Here is a 24,448-nt window from a genome sequence, read left to right on the forward strand (position 1 = left end):
TCTCAAAAAAAAAAAAAAAAAAAAAAAAAGCTAGAGCATCACCCATATTAAAGACAGGTATTGTCTTTTTGAAAATTTATTACTGTTATATAATGGACATGTAAAATGTCCAGTTTGAAAGTCTGAAAATATATAAGTCTAAGTATTCTTACCTTAAAATTCTGATTCCTATCTAAGATATCACATACTGTTTACATAAGTATCACAATGCCTGGACAACAACTAAAAATGTGTACGAGGGAGAAAAATGAGCATGTATGCCTATTAATTAAGGTACATTTCCCCCTTATTACATAAAAAATTCATCACTGCAAACCCCTGTGACTGTATCCAAAGCAAGCCTACAGTTTCACTTCTCTGTATTATAAAATGCAAGGCTAAAATTCAAATACTCTACATTTCCTGAAGCCAAGGGTAGTTTATTAAAATAAATGCCTAGGGTCTATATCAAAAATATGAAAAAGCTAGCTACTTCATAGCCATTCCAATCTAAGTTCAGCTTTTTCTTTTTTAATTGACATGTAATTGTGTCCTGTACATATGTATGGAGTACACATAGTGATGTTATAATACATGTAATGTATGTGATCAGCATAATTAGCATATCCACCATCTCAAACATTTATCATTTCTTCGTGTTGGTAACGTTCAATGCCCTTCCTCCAATTATCTGGAACTATATATTCTTTTTCTTTTTTTTTTTTTTGAGACAAAGTGTCGCTTTGTTACCCAGGCTGGAGTGCAGTGGTGCGATCTCGGTTTGCTCAGTGTAGCATCCGCCCCCCGGGTTCCAGTGGTTCTCATGCCTCAGCCTCCCGAGTAGCTGGGATTACGGGCGCCCGCCACTGCACCCGGCAAATTTTTGTATTTTTTAGTAGAGGTGGGGTTTCACCACATTGACCAGGCTGGTCTTGAACTCCTGGCCTCAAGTGATCCACCCACCTCAGCCACCCAACAGTGCTGAGATTACAGGTGTGATCCACTGCGCCCAGATAATTTTTGTGTTTTTAGTAGAGACGGGGTTTCACCATGTTGGCCAGGCTGGTTTCAAACTCCTGACATCAGGTGATCTGCCTGCCTCGGCCTACCAAAGTGCTGGGATATCAGCGTGCGCCCTGCGCCCAGCCAGCTGCTCTAGTTTACACTCCCCTACAGTGTGTAAGAGCTCCCTTGTCTCCATATCCTCGCCAGCACTTGTTATTTTTTGTCTTTTTGATAATACCCATCCTAACAGGTGACATGATACCTCACTGCAGTTTTGATTTGCATTTCTCTGATTATAAGTGATACTGAGCATTTTTTTCACATATTTTTTGGCCATTTGTATGTCTTCTTTCAAGAAATGTCTGTTCGGTTGGGTATGGTCACACAAACTTGTAAGCCCAGCACTCAGAACGCTAAGGTAGGAGGACAGCTTGAGCCTAGACCAGGCTAGGCAGCATAGCAAAACCCTAGCTCAAAAAAAAAAAAAAAAAAAAAAGGAAGAAGAAGGAGAAGAAGGAGGAGAAGGAGGAGAAGAAGAAGAAGAAAGAAATATCTGTGTCTGTTCAGCTTTTTGACCTCCAAAAATTAACAGCCCATTTTGGAATTGGACGACCTGCCTGATTCAGAGATAATCTGTGTTTGGTTCTACTCTGCTACTTCCTATGTGACTTTGGGAAGTTCCCTTAGCCACTTTGAGCTCAACTTCCCCAACATTAACCAGGAATAAGTACCACCTGCCTCTGCTGGTTAACGCTGAGGACTGAAAGGAGAACCTCCACAATGCCACTTGACAATGCCGCCTGGCAGAAGCCCCTCAATGCGGGACTGCTAGGATCATCTGAAGCCAAGTACAACCTTCCTTTCCACTTTCCCAGGCTCACTCTACATACGATTAGCAAGGAATAGTGAATAAAGGAAACCAAAATAATTGCTTCATTTTTAATAAGAAATTTTTAAAAAGTGGGGGTGGTGGAAAAATAGGAGGGAGAGGAGGGGAAGGAAAAGCAGCTAGTCATAAGTTCTAGTCCAGGGCTCATCCCCGGCCTCCTTACTCAGGCAATCACCAGGCCCCACCTCCTGGGGAGGGGTACTTTCTCGGCTGGCTTCACCCACATGGAAGGCACTGCCACAGGTGTTCAGAAACCAGGAGCACCTTGAAATGGGCAATGTGCTTTGGGTAGCAATTTCCCCAAAGAAACCACGGCACAAAAGTGACCCACATAGGAGGCACCAACGGCTGTAAATACTTGGTGGCAAAAACTGATGTCATACCTTCTGTACAGGAGACACACACCCAAATAAAACTTGCCAAAATAGCAGAGAAAAAAATACAGCAGACATCCAGTGCCATTCTGTTACAGAAATATTTATATCCCAAAGCCAGGGACCTCTCTGGAACACTGTCTTTATTTCCACGTTTCATGGAAGATGTTTGAGTGCACTCACTGGTGTCTCAACAAACTTCCAGCCCCTGCTCTAAACCCTGTGGCTCCTCAGCAAAACCCAAAAACAAGTACCAGTTTTCCTTCCAAATGGGAAATTTCCCGACCTAGCGAAACCAGCATCAAAACCACTTATGAGATAGTTGATTACAGGCGAAGCCCTCTAGTCCAGGATGACTCCCCTCCTGCAGGAGCGGGAAGGATGGGCACAGCACTGGCCTGCCAGACCACATCTCCAGGCAGTTTGAAACCATGGCTGCTCAGGTGAGCCATGACAAAAATCAAAACCAAGTATCTCTGAAAAGTGTACATGTCAAGAACCAGACCTCGGACCAGACTCAGCAGAAATGGATGTTGCAAGACTTGTTCAGACACCTCCTCTCCATGCCCCCTCTCCCCGGGACCTCCCTCCTTTCACTACGGGCCCAGGGCCAATGGACCGCTCCCTTTACCTCTAGTCCAGTGCAATTTCAGGCTGTACCAGACCCTGAAATGTATTCACTGAATGCACTATTTCTTGAAATGATCGTAAATCACCTGACTACAACAACAATTGTTTTAAAAGTGTTCTCTCTCTCGGGAATCGTGCCATGAGTTTGAGCAAGCAGCTTTGCTTCTCTCTACTGCAATTCTATCATTTGCAAAATGTTCACAATTACTGTGTTCACCCATAGCATTGTTGTAAAAAGCCTTAAGACCCACTTCATGTAGCCTGCCTGGAGCACAGACCCTGCCACATGGTCAATGCCCACTGAAGGTGAGTTATCTGTAGCTATTATTACCTAGCACTCCAGCGAACAAAAGAAGTCGATCAGGTCTCATTGTATCACCATGAAAGGATGTCCACGTAGACTGCAGAGTGGGAGTAGGGGAACTCAATGTTTATCAGGTCCTATTTTGTTTTTTACAAAGTGTACATATACATTTGTAGGTACACTGGAAAAGTTCTGGAAGGAAATACACCCAGTGTTAATAGTGACTACCCCAAAGACACATTCATCCAAACACACAACAGAAAAACACTTTCTTTCTGTCTTCCATATCATTTGAACTATTTTCAATAAGCATCTATGGCTTTTGTAAAGTTTTTGAAAGGAATTTATTGCAATTTTTTCTGGAGAAACAAGCAGGAGCACGAAAAAAGTAGAAACAGAAGGTAAAATGGAATGGGACTCAATGGAATTGAGTCCAAGCCAGGCTCAGCAGGCACATGAACCACACACCTCTCACTACAACTCAACACCAGCTCTCTCTTCTCTTGGTCCAATGGCCCAAGACTTAGAGATGAAATGTCTATTGTGATCACATCAATCACACCAAGGAGCTTGGAACTACCCTTCCAAACTCCTGTGGTTCTGTGTACCTGCCAGGGACTGTTAGCTTTCCTCCTGTGTCTTCGGCTGGCCTGTAATCCCCTAGTGGTGGAAATGCACCCTGACACTTAGCCATCATCCCCACAACACTCAGCACCGCAGAGACCAGGGCAGTGATGCCCACTCGGACTGTGATTCTACTTATAAAGCAAAGGACCAGGGGCCAGATGCGACTTGTCTGTGGTAACTCACCAGCTGTTGCTTGAACCAGAACAAAGCCAGGTCTCCTGATGCCCAGAAAAGAGCTAGTGCCTGTTCCGCTAGAAACGTGGTGAAAATGTTTTGCTTGCTGTGAAAAGATGCACTACTGGAGAAGATGGGTGCAACTTCTCATGGAGCCGCTCGGCCCAGATCACCAGGCAACAGGGCTGCCGGATGAGACACTCGGCCCAGATCACCAGGAAACACGGCTGCCAGATAAGACACTCGGCCCAGATCACCAGGAAACAGGGCTGCCGGATGAGACACTCCGCCCAGATCACTAGGAAACAGGGCTGCCGGATGAGACACTCGGCCCAGATCCCCGGAAGCAGGGCTGCCGGATGAGACATGGGGCCCAGATCACCCGGAAACAGGGCTGCTGGATGAGACACTCAGCCCAGGTCACCCGGACACAGGGCTGCCGGATGAGACACTCGGCCCAGATCACCCGGAAACAGGGCTGCCGGATGAGACACTCGGTCCAGATCACCCGGAAACAGGGCTGCCGGATGAGACACTAAGCCCGTCCACCAGAAAGGAAATCTGGCTGGGCAGTGGAGGGAAATTCACACAGGTTACCCCGGCCCAACAGCAGCAACAACATGAACAAAACAAAAAATACCTGACTGGAAAGTCGTAGCCTGGCTAGCAAATTCGAAACAGAGCCACAATCCTAGCAGCACACATCACTGCAACACAGAGCTTCCATCAGTGTGTGCACACTTCAATTAGAAATGTAAAATGTCCATGTTTTTGGAACAAGGGGGCTATTTGTGTGTGTGTGTGATGTTAAACAAAACAGCTGAGAAGAAACTGTTGGCAAGGAAATAGAAATATGCGCCCTTATACGTTGACAGTGAGATAATGGTATGGCCCTAATGGAAGGGAATCCAGCAACACCCATCAACATTTAAAATGCGCAGAACCCTGGATCCCACAATTCCATTTCTAGCAATGCATCCTATGAACATATTCACGCAAATATGCAAGAATTATGTACAACTCAGCATTGATTAATCCAAATGGCTGGGAACAACCTAAATACTTACCAGTGGGGAACTGGTGGAGAACAGTGTTTATCTTATGCCAACATCTATGTTTTTAAAAAGAAGACACATACGCTGGGCACAGTGGCTCACGCGTGTAATCCCAACACTGAGAGGCTGAGGCAGGTGGATCACGAGGCCAAGATATCCAGACCATCCTGACCAACATGATGAAACCCCGTCTCTACTAAAAATACAAAAATTATCTGGGTGTGGTGGTGCACGCCTGTAGTCCCAGCTACTCAGGAGGTTGAGGCAGGAGAATCGCTTGAACCCGGGAGGTGGAGGTTGCAGCGAGCTGAGATCATGCCAGCCTGGTGACAGAGCAAGACTCTGTCTTGGAAAAACAAACAAACAAAAACTGGCAACAGTGGTCACAGGGCAGTGATGGGAGTAGGACTTCCTTTCACTCTCCAGGACCTTTTGAATGCCGCTCATATTACATATTCAAACTACATGACTACAGTAAATATTTTCAAAGTAACTATGAAAAACTGGGGGAATAATAATATCTAACACACAGGACTGCTGTATAAAGGATGAAAAACATTAAGCACTATCAGAGTTCAAAGGAAGCAAGATTAATTCTAGCTTGGATGTCAGAGTGGGGATCATGTAAAGGAAGTATTTCAAGTCTTGAAGGATGGAGAAGATTTAAAGAGGCAGAAGTGTGAAGAAGATGTCCCAGATGGAGATAAGAACAGAGGTGAAGAAGATGAAGAGATGAGAAGGTATAAATTCTAAGTGCAGTTCTCAGGCTGGGCTTCAGAACAGGGCTTAGGCAACAAGCTGGAGTGCAAGGCTGATGGTGGGAATGGAAACACTGAAACCCAAACTTGCATATCACGCCCAGATCATAAGCCTTGAATGCCAAGCCAGGGAACCGGTCCTGGATCTTAACAACAAAAAATCACTGGGCCAGGTGTGGCAGCTCATGCTTGTAATCCAGTGCTTTGAGAAGCTGAGGCGAGAGGACTGCTTGAGGCCAGGAGTTTGAAACCACTCTGGACAACACAGCAAGACTCTGTCCTTACAAAAAATTTAAATATTAGCTAGGCAGGATAGCAAACCTGTAGTCCCAGCTACTCAGGAGGCTGAGGCGGGAGGATCACTTGACCCCAGGAATTTAGGGTTACAGTGAGCTGTGATGGCACCTGCATTCCAGCCTGAGCAACAGAGCAAGGGCATGTCTCAAAAATCAAATAAAATGAAATAAAATCACTAAAAGTTTGTATAGACATAAAGTATAAAATCATATCATATATGATTTAATCCAGATATATAATATAAATTAGAGGGGGAAAAGAGAAATTAGGAAGCTATTATAAGAAGACAAGACTCAACTAAGACATGTGCAAAGGCCCTGGGCTCACAGCGCCATCTTTATATAAAGGAATGAACTACCACATTTATTTTCATGGCATCACCAACTTAAATACAGGCTACATTATTCTGGAACCATCTCTGCATCAGTCAAATCAGATGGCCATAATACCACAGGCAAATACCATAAAAAACACCATAGGCTGTGTGGTTTAAACATTAGTTTATTTGTCCAAGATCAAGGTGTCGGCCAACTCAGTTCTGGGACAGGGACCTCTTCCTGGCTTGCAGACAGCCACCTTTCTTCTTGTTTCCTCACACCAGGGCAGTGGGAGCTCTCTGCTTTCTCCTCTTCTTTTTTTTTGAGACAGAGTCTCGCTCTGACACCAGGCTGGAGTGCAGTGGCACAATCTCAGCTCACTGCAACCTCTGACTCCCTGGTTCAAGCAACTCTCCTGCCTCAGCCTCCCGAGTAGCTGGGATTACAGGCACGTGCCACCACACCCAACTAATTTTTGTATTTTTAGTAGAAACAGGGTTTCAGGATGGTCTCAATCTCCTGACCTCGTGATCTGCCCACCTCGGCCTCCCAAAGTGCTGGGATTACAGGTGTGAGCCACCACACCTGGCCTGGTTTCTCTTCTTCTAAGGGCACTAATCCTGTCAGACCAGGGCCCACGCTCATGACCTCATCTAACCCTAATCACCTCCCAAAGGTCCTATCCCCTAATACCATCACACTGGCAGTTGGGGCTCCAGAACAAGAATCTGGGGGAGACATAAACATTCAGTTTATAGCAATGTCTTTTCAATCCTGTTGAAAAAACAACCAACTGAGTAGGCGAAGAAGTACCTTATATGTAAACAAGTCAGAACTTTTCATAATTCTGCTAACACATTAAGGTCAATTTAAAATGTCTGATAACAAGAGTCAGAAGCAGAGATAAATGGAAGTTAGTTACTCTGCATTTTAGACCCACATTGAGCTGTCTTTCAATGACATTGTGGCACAAAGAACATTACTTTCTATTCCTGGTTTTGCCACCAAAAAAGCTGGAACATTTCCCTGTATTTCCATTTATCTCTAAAATCACTGGGCTGACCTAGCAGACCTCCAAGGTCCCTTCCATTCACAAATTCCACAAATAACTTCCTACCAACAGAGGCTACACAAATAAACTACACTGACGAGGGGGAAAGCTAACACTAGCAAACAATGAGATGCACACAAGACAAGACGTATAGAGAACTGGATCAACCACAAACTGGTGGACGATGAGCCGGCGGTGGATAAAAACACATTCTCTAATGATGGACAGAGAGGCAGTGGCGCCGAGGTAGTATTGTTGAAGATTTCCTGTTTTAAATCTTCAAGATAAATGGCCCAATTGTTTATATTCATTCTGATTAAATGTGAACGTGAAAACTTCCTCCAGGGGGCACAGACATCTAAAAAGTTCCCAATGTATCCAATTTGTCATTTGATATTTTTACTGACAAGAGAAATGAAGGACTGAATATACAAACAGACCATGCCTGATCATATGTATAAAGACAGAACTCAGACCACAACCTGCAGCTGCCCACCCAGGAAACCAATCCCCTATCTACAGTCAACAGCCAGGAGGCCAGCCAGGCTAGCACATCAGACAGGAAGCCAGACTGCTCTCTCTCCACAACCCAGAAACTAAACCACAACTCTGTCAAGCCAGGACTTGACTCAAAACTAACAGCCACCCTAATTTTGGCCCCTGTTTCCCAGGTAGGATCATTCAGAGAAAGCCAAATACACCCCTAACCAATCACATAGGACACCCCGCTTCTGCACAGCCACGTCCAGCCCCCACAACAGCTGCCACTGGGAGCCGTTCTTTTCCATCTTGAAGCTTCCCCGCTCCTCATCTGCCACTCACTTGCATGTCAGTCTCTGCCACACGCAAGTGACGGTGCCGACTCCCTTGCCACAGCAGCTCTGAGAAAGTTGCCTCTGCCTGTCTCATGTGGGCGGCCTTCCTTTATTTCCCCCAAAGAGTAAGTCTTAAATGAGGGGCTTCTCTCTATATGGCCAAGCTATACAATTCAGAAGCCCAGCATGGCAATTCCAAGTCTGGAAAGACCATACAGCCCTCAGGTCCTCTTTCCACAAAACACAGCTTCCTTGAGTCCTTCAGTCACTCCGACCAACCAGGGAAGGAACCACGTGTTATGGAAAGATCAAGGGCCTTGAAGTCAAACTTCTGAGTTCATCAAGTACTTCATCTTTCCACTTAAGAGATTACATGGCCTTGGCCAGGCGTGGTGACTCACACCTTTAATCCCAGCACTTTGGGAGGTCGAGTCGGGTGGATCACCCGAGGTTGGGAGTTCAAGCCCATCCTAACCAACATGGAAAAACCCCATCCCTACTAAAAATACAAAATCAGCCTGGCGTGGTGGCGCATGCCTGTCATCCCAGCTACTCGGGAGGCTGAGGCAGGAGAATCACTTGAACCTGGGAAGCAGAGGTTGTGGTGAGCTGAGATTGCACCATTGCACTCCAGCCTGGGCAAGAAGAGCAAAACTCTCTCAAAAAAAAAAAAAAAAAAAGACGTGACCTTGAATAATCTTCTTAACTTCTCTAAGCCTCTGTCTTCATCTTCAATAAAATAATTTTACCTCCAAGATTGCGTTAAATGGAATCCCACATGTAAAACAGCTGATAAATATTAGGGGCCTAACAGCTGTGCGCTCCTACTGCTGCCCCACTTTACCCCAAGGGAGAAGCACAAGACGTCCAGAAAAAGCCTGTTGATCCCTACACCTCAGCATCCTGTGTTCACACAAGGCACAGTGGCATCCAGACTTACCGGGGTCGCCCAAATACAAGACATGTTTTGATTTTTCAACTTAGATACACATGGCTTCTAACGTTCACCATATATGATCCATAATTTAGAAGAGATTTTCCTACACTACTCCGCGGTTCTATTTTAGCAGACTTAGATGTGCCATAATAGCTCACTCTCTTAAGCCCTCTTCAGTATCAAAAACAAAACTTTAATCTGCAACACAGTTATCAGCAGTGAAAGTGGAAAAGGTACCTATGAGTCAAAATGACCCTCTGGCCCGCCCCGCCCCACCCTACAAAAAGCCGTTCAGGAGGATTGGGGCTGCTTATGAGAATGCTGTCTGTATTCCCAGGGACAGACAAACGCCTACCCTGGTTAGAAGCTGTGCTGCTCAGCCTCCAGGGTAGAAAGTTCCCCACACCCTCTACCCAAGGAGAAGAGAAGCAAATGGGGTGGCCAGGCTCCAGCATGTGGACTGCTGAGTGTGGTTTCTGCAGTCCAGGTCACCGCCATGGGTGAAGCTCTTCCTTCCTTCTTTTCCACCCAAGTGGCCAAGGTCCTATGGCTGCTGTAGGGCCTCTTCCCTAGGATGAGTCAGCCCAGCCATTCCCCTTCACTTTTTTTTTTTTTTTTTTTTTTTTTTTTTTTTTTTTGAGACAGAGTCTCCCTCTGTCATCCAAGCTGGAGTAGTACAGTGGCGCAATCTTAGCTCACTGCCACCTCTGCCTCCTGGGTTCAAGCAATTCTCCTGCCTTGGCCTCCCAAGTACCTGGGATTACAGGCGCCCGCCACCACACCCAGCTAATTTTTATATTTTTAGTAGAGACAGAGTTTCAACTGGTTGGCCAGGCTGCTCTCGAACTCCCGACCTCAGGTGATCCACCTGCCTCGGCCTCCCAAAGTGCTGGGATTACAGGCATGAGCCACTGCGTCTGGCCGAGTCAGTCCAACCATCCTAACTTTTTGTTCTGGCAAAATTACTCTCTTCCACGTCTACCTTCCAAGTAGCTACATCAGAGATCTGGCCTTGGGGCAGGCTTGAAGAATCCCCGTTTTTGGTCCTCAAGAGGTCCTACCAGGGTCTGGGACAATTCCAAGGCTTGTGTTCTTAAAGAGTTAAGAAACCTCACATACACAGCTCTCACAGAGCTCAGGCGAGCCCGTATCGGAGGCAAGGCTTGGGAGGCGGCCCTAAGGTTTGGGTGTGCATCTATGATAACAGCTAAGAGATCTGAAGCCAGCAGTCTGGGTTCAAACCTCAATTCCAACAGCACTGGCTGTGTGATGTTAGACAACGTCCCCAGCCTCTCTGTGGTTCCGTTTCCTCACTGTAAAAGGGCCACAATAATAGAGCTGCTCTAAAAATTAAGTGAATTTGTGCATATAAGGTATTCAGAACAATGCTTGGCACATGGAGGAGTTCAACAGACACATATTGAACAGAGTAACTTAGCAATTAGTAAATATACTCATGCAGGCCAGGGGCGGTGGCTCACATCTGTAATTCCAAAACTTTGGGAGGCTGAGGCCAGAGGGTCACTTGAGCTCAGGAGTTTGAGACTAGCATGGGCAACACAGCAATATTCCATCTCTAAAAATGTGTTTGTGTGACATATATGTATATATACACTCATATATTCACAGTGTATTTATAATATACAAAATAGTTGGAATACAGACTTAACTATTCACAATGGTTACTTCTAGAGAAGGGGGAATGCAAATTTCAGCTTTTTACCCCACACATATATTCTTGTATCATCTGAAATATTTAAGCCAATTGTATGTATAAATTTGCCCCGAAACACATAGCAGAACATTGTAGTTTTGACTCAAAAATCTTCGAATCATGATGGAATTGTTCTGTGAAAGTAAAGTTAGAGAGATGAAAAGTCTCCCTCCAGCCTAAATGCTCTTTCATATGACCTATATTACATACACCAATGCAGACGCCCCAATCCTTTCCACACTGTCATAAGAATTTTTCAGAGAACTGCATTCCCCTTTACAAACTAGATGATAGTTAGAGTTACTAGGCAAGAACGTGGATCCAGTTCTGCTTTTTCAAAGCCCAATGTTCCTCACATAATAGCAATGCATTCTTCAACCGGTCCACTGCCCCCAACACCTGAGCTCTCTGTTGTACACAACTCAACCAGGCCTGGGAGAAAGCAGGTGCAAATTTCACTTACTCAGTAACAACACATCCCGCCTGATTCTTCTGCTGGGCTAGTTCTCAAGTCATCTTTTCCTAAGCTTTCATTCGGCTCTACCACACGTACCCAGGCTGGGTCAAATACTTTACCAGGTTTTTTTTTTTGAGACGGAGTTTCACTCTGTCGCCCAGGCTGGAGTGCAGTGACGCCATCTCAGCTCACTGCAACCTCTGCCTCCCAGGTTCAAACAATTCTCCTGCTTCAGCCTCCCAAGTAGCTGGGACTACAGGCGTGCCACCACACCCAGCTAATTTTTGTATTTTTAGTAAAGATGGGGTTTCACCATATTGGCCAGGCTGGTCTCAAACTCCTGACCTCGTGATCCACGCGCCTCGGCCTCCCAAAGTGCTGGGATTACAGGCCTGAGTCACCGCACCTGGCCTACTTTACCAGTTTTATTCCTGAATTAAACCTGTTATTACTATCAATAATGTCAATCAGTGCCATTTCATTCACCGTATGACACACACACACAAAGCACTTCATACTCGCTCCACCTATCTGCTTTTCTGCAATGGCCACAGTCTTCCCCATCTTACATGAGAGGCACAGAGAAAGACAATGACTTCTCCAAGGTTCTGTAATTCACAATCAGTGGCAGAACCAACATGCCCAACCAGGTCTGGCCAAAGCCTGTGTTTCAGCCACACCACCTGGTTGCTGCCCCGAAGGTTCAGTGGGCAAGTAACAGATCACTCCGATGCCAGAGGCTTCAGAAATGCCCTCCGCCATGGTACAAGGGACGGTTCGCTCTCAGGAGGGGAGGCAGGGGTGGGAATCAGCACACAGTTCTGCTAGGTTTCTCATGCAGGGCACAGACTATATATTTTGTGCCTTGCTTTGCAGGTGAAATGTCTCCTGCCCCCTGTACAACAGCTTTCTTTGTCCTCTCCACATAAAAGTACAACTGAGTTCCTCAGGGGCAGGCAGTGATCACTGCCCTGTGCCACACCTGACTGATGTCCAAACAGGCAGACACACAAGCTCTTCTCTTATGGCCCAGGCTGCCCCCATCTGCTAAGCATCGAAAACTACACACAGGATTTGCAGAACATGAATGACATGGAGGTGACTGCTTTATCTCTGTTGAAAACTTACTGCACTATAGTAAAAAAGAGAATTCAGGAAAAGCTGAGCATTTGAGGCTGGCTGGCTGTAATCTTCAGCTGCTGAGAAAGCCTCAGCTGCTCGGTTCCACTTTGGAAATCCAACTCCTCCCTCAAAGTCCAACTCAAGTACATCTCCTCTGCGATACCCGCCCCCTTCCTCCCTTTCACAAGCATGTGTTCTCTCTGCAGTCCCAGAGCATTCTATCGTCACCTCTGGAGCCACACTGTCCCAGCCTACAGCCAGCTCAGTGCACAGCTGCCTCTCCCTGTGTGTACCTGCAGGCCCCACCTGGGCTGGAAGGCTGCCTCCTTCTCCTCCACACAGAGGCGGCACTCAGGAACTACTGAAGGAGGGCGGGAGTGGATGAGGAAGATCACCCAAGGGCCACAGGGAGTGGCCTGCAGCTCCCAGCAGGAACAGCCCCTGCCCTGCCAATCCGGAGGTGCTGGCTCTGTTCTCAGCAGGGCCGCTAAAAGCTCCGTTATAACAGCTCTAGGCCACAACGGTCAACTTGGTGTCAGGCCCTAGAGACACCAAAACTCCTAACAAATAAAGAGGCCGCGTATGCAGCTTGCTGGTTAAAAGCACAGGCTTTGGAGTCAGAGCTTCAATTCCACTTATTATGTGACCTTGAGCAAGTTACTCAATGCATCAATCTCATTTTGTCACTGGCAAAATGAGGACATTATCTGCCACACAGTGTTGCTGAAAAAGTAAGAGAGGTGACAGACGCAAAGTGCTTGGCACTTACTTACTCTTACTGGTTTATTACAAAGAAGAGAACACAGGAACAGCCAAATGTAAGAGACGCACAGGGCACACCACGGGGCAGAGAGGTCGGGGCTCCCATGCCGTCCCTGGAAGTGCCACCGTCCCTGGAAGTGCCACCTCCCCAGCACCAAATGAGTTCACCAAACCAGAAGCTCTCCAAACCCAATATTTAGAGGGTTTTATGGAGTTTTCATAACATAGACATGATTAAGTCATTGGCTACTCGTGACTAGCTCAATCTCCAGCCTGTCTCGTCTCCCCTCCCAGAGGTAGGGGTGGGGCTGATATGTCCAACTCTTTACTCATGACTCATCTTTCTGGCAACCAGCCCTAATCCTGAACCTGTCCAGGGGCCCGAAGCCACCTGTCATCTCATTATCACACAAAAGACACTCCTATCACCCCAGAGATTCCAAAAGTCGTAGAAGCTCTTGTGTCAGGAATTGAAACCTATCACCAAATATTATAACCAATGATGTTCCTATCACTCAGGAAACTACAAGGGTTTTAGAAGCTCTGGGCCAAAAACCGGGAAGAATACTAAATACATACACTATTGTACTATGTAGCCCACTATCACAATAATTTTTTTTTGAGAGAGTGTACCTCTGTTGCCCAGGTTAGACTGCAGTGGTGCGATCTCAGCTCACTGCAACCTCCACCTCCCAGGTTCAAGCAATTCTTGTGCCTCACCCTCCTGAGTAGCTGGGACTACAGGTGTGCGACACTACAACTGACTAATTTTTGTATTTTTTAGTAGAGACGGGGTTTCACTGTGTTGGCCACACTGGCCTTCATCACCTGGCCTCAAGTGATCTGCCTGCCTCGGCCTCCCAAAAATCTGGGATAAGTCATGAGCCACCATGCCTGGCCTCACTACCACAATAATTATACTGAGAGGATGGGGGAGAAAAACGTGAGCAACAGGAGCAGGGGGGAGGGTAAGCAACCTGAATCCTTGTCTTCCACAGTAGGACATCTCCCTGTCTTTCACACAATCTAGAAGCACCAGCTAAAACATAAACACAGTAACCTCCAAGGAGCAGGGATCAGGGTGAAGAAGGGTAAGGTAGGGGACTGCTGGGTTTTGTTCTAAGCCTTGTTAATTTCTGATTCTTAGAGCTGTATGCCTGTACACCTTTGCTAAAAATGAGTATTTACCTGTAATCCCAGCACTTTGGGAAGCCAAGGTGGGCGGATCACGAAGTCAGGAGATGGAGACCATCCTGGCTAACACGGTGAAACCCCGTCTCTACTAAAAATACCATATATTAGCCGGGCGTGGTGGTGGGCGCCTGTAGTCCCAGCTACTCAGGAGGCTGAGGCAGGTGAATGGTGTGAACCTGGGAGGCAGAGCTTGCAATGAGCTGAGACCACGCCACTGCACTCCAGCCTAGGTGACAGAGCGAGACTCCATCTCAAAAAAAAAAAAAAAAAAAAAGAGAGAGAATTTAATGTTTAAACAAAATCCGATACTTGACCAACAACAATAGTATATTAAGTGATATGGTTTTTTGTTTTTGTTTGAGAGAGGGTCTTGCTCTGTTGCCCAGGCTGGAGTGCCGTGGTGCAATTCTAACTTACTACAGCCTCAAATTATTGGGATCAGGTGATCAACGTCCCGAGCAGCTAGAACCACAAGTGTGCACCACCACGCCCAGCACTTTTTTTTTTTTGGTAGAGGTGGAAGTCTCGCTATGTTGCTGGTCTTAAACTCCTGACCTCAGTGGATCCTACTGCCTCAGCTTCCCTAAGTGCTGGGATTACAGATGTGAGCCACCACACCAGGCCCAAGTGGTGTATCTAAAATTTTTTGGAATCCAACCACTTTGAAAATGTATGGAGAGCTATAAATCATCTCCCCATAAACACACATGGATGCATATACACAAAATTGTTGCACAAGATTTTGGGGACTTCATAAATTTCTGAAAGCCAGGTTAAAAACCTTAGGATTATAGATTCTGGTTTCTCTTTTTTTTTTTTCCTTTTCTTTGTTGTTGTTTTTTTTTTTTTTTTGAGACAGAGTCTCGCTTTGTCGTCCAGGCTGGAGTGCAGAGGCCTGATCTCAACTCACTGCAAGCTCCGCCTCCCATGCATTCTCCTCCCTCAGCCTCCCGAGTAGCTGGGACTACAGGCGCCCGCCACCTCGCCCGGCTAATTTTTTGTATTTTTAATAGAGGCAGGGTTTCACCATAGCCAGGATGGTCTCAATCTCCTGACCTCGTGATCTGCCCTCCTTGGCCTACCAAAGTCTGGGATTACAGGCGTGAGCCACCGCGCCTGGCCCTAGATTCTGGTTTATTAAAGGAAATGTATTTCAAGTCAGAGCTTGTCATTTATTGCACAGGAAAATAAAAACTTAGTTAAAAAAATCAAAAACACCCACATGATAAAATGAGGTCCTGCTTGGTTTTAAACTACTTGGTGACCATCAGTTGTTTTCTTGACCACGGGATGCACCTAATTCCTAACTATGAATAAAGGTGCAAACATTGTTTATTGGGCTTTTGGCTTCAGCCTTGAAACAATCAGATTCTCTCAAACTCAGGAATGTGAATCGCTGTTGGGTTGATGCAGCTGTTTGCATTCTAGAAATGGACCTGGAATCATGTACTTTTCGCCCATGAAGAGTCCTTTGTGTAAAACTTGAAAAGGCAAGGTCCCAAATTCCTCATATGGGTGTTTCTTCCAGTAGAGGAATTACTCTAATGACTTCTTAGCAAAACTTACATAATCAGGGCAGGCCATCAAAATACTCCAAAACACAAAGTTTAGCTCCGTTTCTGATGGACCTCTCTCCACTGCTACCAATCTCATCAACAGCCTCACATCAAATCAGAGGAATGGTTTTTTCATTTAAGAAGGATCTTCCGGCCGGGCGCGGTGGCTCAAGCCTGTAATCCCAGCACTTTGGGAGGCCGAGACGGGCGGATCACAAGGTCAGGAGATCGAGACCATCCTGGCTAACATGGTGAAACCCCGTCTCTACTAAAAATACAAAAAACTAGCCGGGCGAGGTGGCGGGCGCCTGTAGTCCCAGCTACTCCGGAGGCTGAGGCAGGAGAATGGCGTGAACCCGGGAGGCGGAGCTTGTAATGAGCTGAGACCCGGCCACTGCACTCCAGCCTGGGCGACAGAGCGAGACTCCGTCTCAAAAAAAAAAAAAAAAAAAAAAAAGAAGGATCTTCCTGGCTGGGTGCGGTGGCTCACGCCTGTAATCCCAGCACTTTGGGAGGCCAAGGTGGGCGGATCATGAGGTCAGGAGTTTGTGACCAGCTTGGCCAACATAGTGAAACCCCGTCTCTACTAAAAATACAAAAATTAGCCGAGCTTGGTGGCAGGTGCCTGTAGTCCCAGCTACTCAGGAGGCTGAGGCAGGAGAACTGCTTGAACCCGGGAGGTGGAAGTTGTGGTGAGCCAAGATCGCGCCACTGCACTCCAGCCCGGGCAAGAGAATGAGACTCCGTCTCAGAAAAAAAAAGAGGGATCTTCATGTTCCTGCCAATTTGCAAAAAAAAAAAAAAAAAATTAGTATCTGTTAACCAGAGGCAATGAAAAGCACCTCCCAGGCTGCTGTAGTAAGTGGATCGGTAACTGTGGTGGGAGATTCCAACCCCTGAGACCTGTGACTATGTCAGGCAGCAAAAGGGCTTTGCCACAGGCCTTAGAAGGAGTATCCTGGGCTATCCAGGGAGGTACAATCTAATCCCACGAGCCTCTAAGAGCATAGAACTGGCCAGGCATGGTGGCTCACGCCTGTAATCTCCGCACTTTGAGAGACTAAGGCGGGTGGATCACGAGATCAAGAGATGGAGACCATCCTGGCTAAAATGGTGAAACCCCATCTCTACTAAAAATACAAAAATTAGTGGGGCATCGTGGCGGGCACCTGTAGTCCCAGCTACTCAGGAGACTGAAGCAGGAGAATCACACGAACCCGGGAGGTAGAGGTTGCAGTGAGCTGAGATCACGCCACTGCACTCCAGCATGGGCAACAGTGCGAGACTCCATCTCAAAAAAATTTTTTTAAATAGGGCATAGAACTTTCTCCAAGTGGAAGAAGGGAAATGCACACAGTTGAACTGGAGAGCCTGACCAGGTCCCTGGCCTAGCTAGTCCTGAGCTGATGGGACCACATGCAAAGACCAGACAGAGGCCTCAGGAGCTGAGGGCAGCTCCCAACAGACGGCCAGCAAGGGAACAGACACCTCAGTCCTGCAACCACAAGGAACTATATTTGGCCAAAAGCGCTTGGAAACAATTCTCCAGTGAGGAATGCAGCCCAGCCCACGTGGTGATTTTTGCCCAGTGACACCCACGTCAGACTTCTGCCCCACAGAACTGTGAGATGATACAATTTTGGTTGTTTTAAGTCACTAAATTTGTGGAAATGTGGTAAAGCAGCAACAGAAATGAATACAGTGATTTACGTAGAAATCCCTAGAAGAGTGGCACGGTGTTGACACCTGACAAGCCTTTCCTGATTTCCTTACATCGCAAGGCAGGGCTGGCCACACTCCATCCAAAACAATAGACGATAGACTTGTTCTGACAAAACAGATTCAGTGAATTATAAATGGCCCAGAACACCTACAGATTTTAGGTTTCAGGTCAGTGATTGCCTTTCCTTTCACTTAGAAACCTCCCAATGCTCATCTTACTGATAAACTCTAAGTACCAGGCAGGAGACTAAACACCAGACAAACTCTGTTCCAGATGCCCCGGGAGCCCATCCCAGTACTCACTCCGCTGCACTGAAATGATGTCCAGGTCAGTTGATCCCACTAGACCAAGAACTCCAGCTCTCCATGTGTGAGTCACCAGGGCTGCCTCTGCATCTCTGCTTCTAGGATGGTGCTTCTGCACTTCACAGGAAATCTGTATCAATGTTTGTCAACACTATGTATGACAGTGTCACTTAATATCTGCACAGAAGCCGGGCGCGGTGGCTCAAGCCTGTAATCCCAGCACTTTGGGAGGCCGAGGCGGGCGGATCACAAGGTCAGGAGATCGAGACCACAGTGAAACCCCGTCTCTACTAAAAATACAAAAATTGCCGGGCGCGGTGGCTCAAGCCTGTAATCCCAGCACTTTGGGAGGCCGAGACGGGCGGATCACGAGGTCGGGAGATCGAGACCATCCTGGCTAACATGGTGAAACCCCGTCTCTACTAAAAAATACAAAAAACTAGCCGGGCGAGGTGGCGGGCGCCTGTAGTCCCAGCTACTGGGGAGGCTGAGGCAGGAGAATGGCGGGAACCCGGGAGGCGGAGCTTGCAGTGAGCTGAGATCCGGCCACTGCACTCCAGCCTAGGCGGCAGAGCGAGACTCCGTCTCAAAAAAAATAATAATAATAAAAAAATAAATAAAAATAAAAATACAAAAAATTAGCCGGGCGCGGTGGCGGGCGCCTGTAGTCCTAGCTACTCAGGAGGCTGAGGCAGAATGGCGTGAACCCAGGAGGCGGAGCTTGCAGTGAGCCGAGATCGCGCCACTGCACTCCAGCCTGGGCTACAGCGTGACACTCCGTCTCAAAAAAAAAAAAAAAAAAAAAAAAAATATCTGCACAGAAAACATCAATTCTTTGAGGACCAGGGCCGGGTTTATTAGCCTTTGTACTCCCACTGCCACTGTCTGGGACATCAGAGGCACTCGGTAGAAGTTGGTGAAGAGAAAGAAAAGGCAGAGGAGAGAGGAAAGCAGGACCAACGCTGCAGACACAGATTCTGAGGTGGCTGGAGTACAGGCAGGGCAGGAAACTTCCTGGATGCTGGAATGGGGTTCACTGTGATACCTGCTGCTGGATTTCAAATGTCAAAGGTGACGCTTTGCTGACCTTGACCTCTGACTGCCCTTCCGCTTTCCCAACCTCAAGACAGGGCACTTAGAAACTGCAATGTCAAGAAATTATGCTTCATTAAAGCATGGGAGTGTTATTTACATGGACGTTCATTACTTCATTTTTTACATGGGAATGTAAATAATTGAAGAGATTGTTAAAGACTAAATCATGCACATTCAATAACTTTGTAAAATATTAATGATACCTGAAACACAAATTTTGATGTTCCCCAAAAATGATAAAATATAAAACAATACTGGCCAATTAAAGATAGAAAACAATCCTAATGAAGCTCCCCAACAGACACATTAAAACTTCTCTGTACATTAAACCCTTGGGATTTCAAAGGAAAACCCAGATTCATTCCATTCTTAAATACGGCGTTTTTGTTTTGTTTTGTTTTGTTTTTTTTAAATCTTAGGTAATACAATATTTCATTTAAAATTTACAAAATTCCATTACATTCATGATTTCATTTGATCCTCAAAACAATCTCCTGAGTTAGGCAGAACAGGTATTACTAACAACTAACTCCATTTTATAGGTAAGGGAACTTAAGTTCAGAAAGTATTTGGACTTAACAAAAGCTTTAATAGGGCCACATATCGAAACCAAATCCTCTGCTCAAAAGAACTAGAGTAAGTTATCTTTTACATATTATTCATACTTATGTCCTGTCAATATCCAAAAATGTTTTGAGGTAGCCTGCAATAATAGACACCTATCCAATAAAAACATTAAAAAGAAAAATGGGGGGAAAAAAAACAGCAGGTGACATGGGAGACAGAGGAAGGTAGATAGCAAAGGCTGAGACTTATAATCTAAGAAAACTTCATCTCTGACCTTCCAGTTCCAGGGAGATAATACTAAAGGAAACAAGATGGTTTATAGACTCAAAAACTGACAAAAGAGAAGTCGCATCAGTTCTTAACTATGAAACACTCCTAGCAGCCACAGCAAATCTCTAGGACAACATACCAATGGCATCAAAGCAAGAGTATACTTCAGTGAAAGAGTGAATTAAGTTCCCTGTTTGGGACCCTGGCCAGGGCTATAGAAAAGAACTCTGAAATGTAAAGCTCAAAAATATATCCTCTGTCGGCCAGGCACACTGGCTCATGCCTGTAATCCCAGCACTCTGGAAGGCCAAAGCAGGCAGATCACCAAGTCAGGAGATGGAGACCATCCTGGCTAGCACAGTGAAATCCTGTTTCTACTAAAAATATAAAAAATTAGCCAGGTGTGGTGGCAGGCGCCTGTAGTCCCAGCTGCTTGGGAGGTTGAGGCAGGAGAATGGTGTGAACCCAGGAAGAGGAGCTTGCAGTGAGCTGAGATCCCGCCACTGCACTCCAGCCCGGGCGACAGAGCAAAACTCTGTCTCAAAAAATAAATAAATAAAATAAAACCCTCTAGAGAAAGGGTTTCACTCTGTCACACAGACTAGAGTGCAGTGGCATGATTATAGCTCACTGCAGCCTCTAATCTTGGGCTCAGGTGATTCTTGCACCTCAGCCTCCCAAAGTGCTGGCATTACAGGTGTAAACCACAGCACCCAGCCTTACTATTTTAAAGAATTAATTACCATATTCCTTAGAATTGTAGCTCCTTTATAAGTCATTCAACAAGTGATACAATTTTTTACAAGTGGTTTTTTTTTTGTTTTTTTTTTGAGATGGAGTCTCACTCTGTGGCCCAGGCTGGAGTGCAGTGGTGCAATCTGGGCTCACTGCAACCTCTACCTCCCAGGTTCAAGTGATTCTCCTGCCTCAGCCTCCCGAGTAGCTGGGACTACAGGCGTGTGCCACCACACTCGGCTAATTTTTTGTATTTTCAGTGGAGACAAGGTCTCACCGTGTTAGCCAGGATGGTCTCCATCTTCTAACCTCGTGATCTGCCTGCCTTGCCCTCCCAAAGTGTTGGGATTACAGGTGTGAGCCACCACACTCGGCCACAAGTGGTAATTTTAAACTATGCTTCAAACCATTACACAAAGCCAAGTACATCTACTCAAGGCACTCTCAAATTTCCATTTACTCCCATTTTACTCAACCAAATAAAATGTTAAGTTAGAACATATTTCACATGACACTTAAAAGATCAACAAACTGCTCCTGAAAAGTTCTGAGCTCAACAACTTCATTAATGAGAAAAAAACAAACCAACTGGATATAGTGAAGATGCTGCACATAAAACACAATTGTGAAGAATATGCAAGATATTGCCAAAAAGCTGCTTAAGCTTTCATCATAGATACTTGTCCTTAACTCCGAGATAAAGTATATACTCATGTAACTAAACTCGTTTAAAAGGAAAAAAAGGGGAAGAAGAAAAAGAATTTCCATTTTAGAATCCACATTTTCAAAGGCCTCCATTACTTACACCATTGCCGGGAAGAGAATTTTTCTCTGCTATATTTGCTTGAAAGAATTAAAGGTGTAGGACGAAGATTCTTGGAAATTATGTAGTTTACCATCCTCAAAAGTAAGAAAAATGAAGCCCAGAAGAGAAGGCCTTCCAGGAAAATTCCAGAGCCGGAGGTAGACCCAGTACATTGTTTTTGTTTTTGTTTTGAGACGACGAAGTCTCACTCTATGGCCCAGGCTGGAGTGCAGTGGAGCCATTTCGACTCACTGCAACCTCCGCCTCCTGGGTTCAAGCTATTTCCTGCCTCAGCCTCCTGAGTAGCTGCGATTACAGGCGCCCACCACCACGCCCAAGTAATTTTTGTATTTTTAGTAGAGACAGGGTTTCATCATGTTGGCCAGGTTGGTCTCGAGCTCCTGACCTCAAGTGATCCGCCTGCCTAGACCTCCCAAAGTCCTGGGATTACAGGCGTGAGCCACAGCGCCCGGCAGACCTGGTAAGTTTTAATCAAGTACTCCGAACTATGCAACAAACACTAGGAACTAATAGAAAAAAAAAATTAATCTAAAAGCCCTCTGGAGAGTCAAAGAATTGCAGATTTAAAATAGCATGAATACTTGGATTCATGGTATTGAAAAAGGACCTCGCATTTACCGGCATGTACAAACTGCCTGCCCACCTCTATCAGAGCATTTTTCAAGCTGTGCTACAGTTAACTATGTACTACCCAAAGCCAATCTGTCCCTGCAGATCATAAGCTCTTAAAGACCAGGACTTCAGGAGAACAAGCAAAACTTCAGAGAGAAGGGAGCCACCGAAACAGAGTTCATAGCAATGGGTCGGCAGGAGCTGATGACTGGAGGTGCGCGTAGTGTTGGGGTCTGGGACAGTGGAGGGCAGAGAAGGCAAAAGGGTCTGCATGACACGCTACAGGGCTAGGAGCCACAGCTGCGGTGATTAGTTCAGTTTTCTCTTGTATGCCTGTTATTTATACACCATCTCTTGTTCAGAAAGAACTTCAGGTTGAGTATTTGGACTCCTTGAACCTTTTGCTGTTTGTCTCCGGGACGTTTAACACTCTTAAAAGGGGGAAACTGTCCAGTTTGATTTTGCTTCCTGGGACATTACAGGTTTTTCAAAAGTTTGATGAAAGCATTCACTAAGGAGTGATTCCACTTTCTTTGGTGGCTGAGAAATACAGCGTCTGAGGGGCAGCATCAGGTCTTCCCATCAAGCTGAGGTCGGAGTCTCCCCACCCGTGGACCTCACCCTGGCTCTCTCCTCATAAATCTGACCTCTAGCTGTAACTGCCTTGGCCTCATTCCCTGCGTGTGGATGCTCCTGCTTGAAACGCATTTTCCGGCCCGCCAAATTTTTGGGAGAGTTTCTTCCACTCTCCAGGCGCTGAGAGCTACAAAGTTTAATCTGGCTTTCCAGATTTTTTTTTCTTCCCATTACTAACGGAAGAAATCAAGAAGCGCCAGGCAGAAGGGCCCTGCTTCCTCCAATCAGAGCCCAGCCCGGGGCCAGAGCAGGAAGCGCGGCGGTGGGACGCGGAGACAGCCCCTCGCCCCGCCCCCGGTAGCCCCGGCCAGGGCAGAGGTCAGTGCGGCCGCTGCGCGACAGCTCCGGGCCCGCGCCTCTCGCTTCCTCCCGCCCGGCAAGTGAGAGGATAAATCACGGGTTGGGGGCAGTGCGCCCCCACCAACCGCGCCCACAGGGCACAGACCCCCACTACACCCGCGTCCCAGGTGGGGTCGACCCACACAAGCCACGGGGCGGCGCACAGCCCCACTAGCAGGGCGGCCAGGACCCACGCGCGCGGGTCCACGCAGCCACCTATATAGGTGACAAAACACTCAGAAAGCCGTCATGCGGGCCGGGAAAGAGCCCCCACCCAGAGTCATGGACTCCCTCGTCCGAGGGTCCGCGCAGTCCCTTCAGTGATAGCCAAGCAGTCTCGCTGCGAGGGAGGGCGGGGAGGGCGACGGAGTCTCCCACTCGCGGTGACCCGGACCCGCCCCACGAGTGGGTCCTCGCAGGACGCCCTCTGCCGCACACGGGGACCAGCCACGCCGTGGGGGGACCGGGCAGAAGCCAGCGCCCGGGTCTATGCAGTCCCCTCCGCGGCAGACGCGGGGAGCCAGGGAGCAGTGGGGACCGGCCCCCACCCGCAGGGCGGCCGGGACCACCGCGCGGGCCCACGCGGTGTCGCAGGAGGCGCGAAGCCCCCGGTGGCACCCGAGGCAGAGACAAAGCCCAGGCGCACGGACCCCGAATCCCGACCCCGGACCCTGCGGAGCCCAGCTCGGAGCCGCCACGCCCGGGGCAGAGACCCCCGCCCGGTCCGGAGACCCGGTCGCCGGTCGCGCCGTCTCACCTCAGGCCGCCGCCTCGCAGCGCTCTCTCCTAGCCGCGGCGCCTGGGCCGACTGGAGGGCAGCTGAGCAGCCGACAGAGCCGCGGCAGCCTCAACAATGAAGCCCCGGGGCGGGGCCGCAGCCGCCGCTTCAGCCCGTGTTCCCCGCTCAGGATCCGGATCGGATCACTGAGCTGCAGCTGGCGCTGGGCTGCCGCGGGGACACACACACACACAGACACACACACAGCGCAGGCGCACACGGCCCCGACCGCCGCCCCGCCCCCAGTGGAGCCGGGCGCCCAGGGCCCGCCCCCCGGCCAATGGGGAGCGAGCTGCGCGGAGAGGGCGGGGCCTGGGGGAACAAAGGGAAGTTGGGAGGGGGCGGTGCTGGGACTGGGCGTGCGGGGTCCCGCGGGAGGACCGGACCCTAGAGCTGGCCGGATTCTGGCCTTCTAGAAGACCCAGCTCAACGTCCACTTGGAGTCTGCTCTACGGGACGCGCTCATCTCAAGCCCAGAACTCAGGCTTTTAGGGCAGAGAGCGAGATACAGGCTTGCTTTACAAAAAGGGAAACTGAGGTCTAAG

The 24,448-nt window shown here is 47.6% G+C and overlaps 1 long non-coding RNA gene across 1 annotated transcript; it reads right to left on the minus strand.

The window, feature by feature from the left end:
* Window positions 1–683: 683 nt before the first annotated feature.
* Window positions 684–23,873, minus strand: LOC139356871 (uncharacterized). The gene is made up of 2 exons (XR_011609351.1): window positions 18,043–23,873; window positions 684–14,711 (listed from the first exon to the last, which is right to left on the minus strand). It is a non-coding gene; the product is annotated as an uncharacterized lncRNA (long non-coding RNA).
* Window positions 23,874–24,448: the final 575 nt, after the last annotated feature.

Source organism: Macaca nemestrina, chromosome 10, assembly GCF_043159975.1.
Source record: "Macaca nemestrina isolate mMacNem1 chromosome 10, mMacNem.hap1, whole genome shotgun sequence".
NCBI classification, from domain to species: Eukaryota; Metazoa; Chordata; class Mammalia; order Primates; family Cercopithecidae; genus Macaca; species Macaca nemestrina.